Here is a 4,244-nt window from a genome sequence, read left to right as displayed (position 1 = left end):
GTAGCTTTTATCTTAGCTGAATCTCTTACCTTCAGGTCGAGTTTGTGTATTCTGGCTTCGCAAAACACCAACAGTAGCAGCCTAACAGCCGCGGAGATTGCGACCACAAACGAAGTTTGACTTCGGTAATAGGTCCAGTTGTAATATCCTCAAGCAGGGGAGGCTGGTTCATTAGGTGCAACTGGACAATGCCCCACCAAAGGGAGAAGAGAGAGATTTTTTTTCTATGACTTCTAGACAGTGTTGCTTCTGAATATCATAGTCCAATCAGCTAGTGTTCTGTGGCGTATATCATAGTCCAATCAGCTAGTGTTCTGTGGAGTATGTTCCAATCAGCTTCAAGTCCCGCCCCTTTCGGTGCATGTCCCAAAACCCCATAGACAAATGACCGAATGGCCTGAAGTTACCAAAATAGATTTTACATGCAAGTCTACGAGAACAGCCTAGTGCAATTTCGCGTAGTGTGAAAGTTGCCCCGAAAGGGGCGGGACTTGAAGCTGATTGGAACATACTCCACAGAACACTAGCTGATTGGACTATGATATACGCCACAGAACACTAGCTGATTGGACTATGATATTCAGAAGCAACACTGTCTAGAAGTCATAGAAAAAAAATCTCTCTCTTCTCCCTTTGGTGGGGCATTGCCCAATTGCCCCTAATGAACCAGCCTACCCTGCTGTAAAATGACAACTGTCCCAGAATGGACCCTCACACTCTAGGAACTACGTCCTAAGAGGAACCCAAACTGAGGACTGAGTGTGATAGCGTTGGAGCCGTAACATCCAACCTATAAAATCTAGCGAACGTGTGGGGCGAAGCCCAGCACGCCGCCGCACACACCTCCTGAATAGACACCCCTTTAAAGAGTGCCCAGGAGGTCGCCAAACCTCTAGTAGAGTGCACACGTAAGCCCGCGGGGGGCTGTAGACCCTTACTAGAGTAAGCCAAGGCAATAGCCGCCACTACCCAATGGGAAAGGCGTTGTTTCGACACTGGCTTTCCCGTGTGTGGATTCGCCCAGGATACAAACAACTGGTCACCTTTCCTGCAACCCTGAGTCCTGTCTATGTAAACACGCAGCGCGCGGACAGGACATAAAGTATGCAACCGCCTGTGCTCTTCCGAGGCAAAAGGCGGGGGATAGAAGGCAGCCAACTCTATAGGGGTGCAAGAGCCTATAACCTTCGGAATAAAGGCTGGGTTAGGCATCAGACTGACCCTAGAGTCCCCTGGGGAGAACTTTGTACACTCTCGGTGCACCGAGAGCGCATGGACTTCACCTATGCGCTTAGCCGAAGCCAAAGCAAGCAATAGGACCGTCTTTAGCGTTAACACTTTCACCTCCACCTGTTCCAGCGGTTCGAACGGTGGGCAGGAGAGAGCATCTATAGGGAGGTCCCATGAAGGAGCTAACGGCCTAGACGTAGGCAATTTCCTTCGGGCCCCTTTCATAAACTGGCACACCAACGGGTGCTGGCTTATCGACTTTCCACCCAGGCCAATATGACAAGCCGAAATAGCTGCCAAATAGACCTTAACGGTTGAGAAAGCCTTACCCCTCTCAATCAAGTCCTGTAGAAATGACAGAATAACTGTCACAGAACACTGAAAAGGGACAGCGTGTGACTCTGAGCACCAAGTCTCGAACACACGCCACTTATGCCCATACAACTTTCTAGTTGATGAGGCTCTGGCGCACTGAATAGTGTCGATCACCCCTTGGGGAAGACCCACTAGTGCAAGGTTGATCCCTTCACGGGCCAGGCCCACAGAGACAATCTCTCTGGGTGGGGATGGAATATCTCCCCCCGCGCCTGGGTCAGCAGGTCCCTGCGCAGCGGTAGTTGCCATGGCGGACCGGATAGGAGATGAAAAATCTCCGCCAACCAGTGCTTTCCCGGCCAACGCGGGGCTATCAGCACCATGGACAGATCTCCTTCCCTCACTCTGGCCAGAGTCGGGGGAATGAGTGCCACCGGTGGGAACGCATACAGGAGGGTCCTCGGCCACTCGTGCGCTAATGCGTCCACTCCCAGCGGGGCTCCCCGATCGCGCAGAGAGAAGAACAGGGGACACTGGGCGTTCTCTGCCGTAGCATAAACGTCCACGGTCGCTTGACCGAATCGTGACCAAATCTGTTTCACTACTTCGGGGTGAAGTCTCCAGTCTGCGTACAGTGGGTTGCCCCTGGACAACAAATCTGCTCCGTAGTTCAGAATGCCCGGTACATGGGTTGCTCTCAGTCTGTGTGCCATGGTGTGTAACTGGTGGGACCTCAGTCCCCCCTGTCTGTTTACATAGGCAACGACCGTGGAGTTGTCTGTCCTCACCAAAACATGATGTCCTCTCAACCACGGGAGGAAATGTTTCAGAGCCAAGTGAACAGCTAGCAGTTCCAGGCCGTTTATATGGGTAGAACGTAAGTGCGGGTCCCAACCCCCGTTTATCGTTCTCCCTTCGAAAGTGGCACCCCAGCCTCTCAGAGAGGCGTCCGTGGAGATTACTTTTCTGTTCAGGCCAGGTCCCATAGAAACACCCTGTGTTATGAAACCTGGGTCCTTCCACTGGTGCAGAGCCAGTGAGCAATCCCTGGAGACCCTCACACGACGGTGACCGTCGCGGTGGGGGTCCAGGCCCAGAGAGGCCACCCAGCGCTGGATGCCTCTCATGTACAGGCGCCCCAGGGGTATGGCCACCACAGCGGAGGCCATCAAGCCTAACAACCTCTGGCATTGTTTGAGGGTAACTATGTTGCCCCTGCGAAACAGCGCTATAGTCGCGCGCATCGTCTCCACTCTTTCTGGAGACAAAAACGCCTTGGCTCGGATAGAGTCCAGTGCGAGCCCTATAAACGCGATGCGTTGGGAGGGTGTCACCATGCTCTTTTCCATGTTTATTCGGAACACCAGATTCGTTAGGTGTTTCGAAATGACCGCTGTGTGACGCGCCGCCTCCTCGCGGTTGGTGGCTGCCACTAACCAGTCGTCGATATATGTGGCCACTCTGATACCCCTCTGTCTGAGAGGGGCCACTGCTGCCTCGGTGCATTTTACAAACACCCTTGGGCTTAGTGACAGGCCGAAGGGAAGGACCACATATTCGTACGCTATCCCTTGGAAAGCGAATCTCAGATATATCCTGTGTGGAGGATATATCGGAATGTGGAAATAAGCGTCCTTCAGGTCGATTGATGTGAACCAATCCCCTGCTCGTATGAAACTTAGCAGGGAAGAGTGTGTCAACATCCTGAATTTGTATTTTCTGAGATGCTGATTCAAGACACGGAGGTGTAGAATAGCCCTCATGCCCCCCCCTTTCTTTGGGACCAGAAAATACTTCGAGTAGAAACCTCTGTGGGTCTCCTCGAGAGGTACAACTGTTATAGCTCCTTTCTAGAGAAGAGAGAGATTTCCTCCTGGAGAATATTGGCTCGTTCGCCCTGAGCTCGAGAGTACAGTATTTCTCTGAATGGGGGTGGAGCGACACAGAATTGGAGCCTGTAGCCCCTTCGTAGTGTCCTCAACACCCAGTCTGACTGTGTGCAGTCTGCCCATTCCCGTTGATGCGTGGAAAGCGGGCTGACTGGCCAGTGGCCACACCGTCACATGCGAGTTGTTGGCGCCCCCTTGTGGCCGGGGCGCGCAACAGCCGCCTAGCGTGCCTTCCCGCGCTGTGCGCGGTCGGGCCGCTTTCTGCATCACAGCCGCGGGACGGGCTAGTCCCACGGTCTGCGTTATGGCAGAGAAAGATTTGTTTTTCAACTTCTCTTTTATTTTTATGCTTTTCAACATTGTTAACAAAGCCCTTGGCACTCTGCCTGGATGCGCTTGTCGGGACATTTTTAATACATTGTGCATTAACGTGCTTGAGTGACAAACAACTTTGTAGTATGAACAGTCTCTCAGCTTTCCCCCGGAAGGCGTGTGAACACGGACGCCGACCGTGGTCTTGCACTTTGTATGGAACATGTCGTACCGAACTTGCTCTGGAACGGAGCTGTGAGGGTACAGAGCGGTCAGCGAGGGGGGCCGACTGGACTCGCTCTCCTCCCGAGGAGAGGCTGTCAGATCACCCGCTTCTTCTTCCTCGCCGACGCGGCGGCCGGGGGAGGGGGCGGGGACGCCTGAGGTCTGTCCCGGGGAGCCTGTTTTCTGGCCCATGGTTTCCTGGGACCTCTGGGTGCCTGGGGCGCTGCCTGCTGTCTAGCCGCTCTGGGGATCTTGAAGGCAGGGGCCGGGCGA

The 4,244-nt window shown here is 53.6% G+C and overlaps 1 pseudogene across 1 annotated transcript in view; it reads right to left on the bottom strand.

Annotated features, from left to right (window-relative positions):
• Positions 1–2,894, bottom strand: part of LOC308150030 (serum amyloid P-component-like) — an 8,449-nt pseudogene extending 5,555 nt beyond the window's left edge. Inside the window, exon 1 of the transcript in view lies at positions 2,555–2,894. The product of the transcript in view is annotated as a serum amyloid P-component-like (transcript). The remainder of the gene's footprint in view (positions 1–2,554) is intronic.
• Positions 2,895–4,244: the final 1,350 nt, after the last annotated feature.

This window comes from Nansenia antarctica (genome assembly GCF_963989245.1).
Source record: "Nansenia antarctica genome assembly, chromosome: 2".
Classification (NCBI taxonomy): domain Eukaryota; kingdom Metazoa; phylum Chordata; class Actinopteri; order Argentiniformes; family Microstomatidae; genus Nansenia; species Nansenia antarctica.
This window is presented reverse-complemented; position numbering and strand designations above follow the sequence as displayed.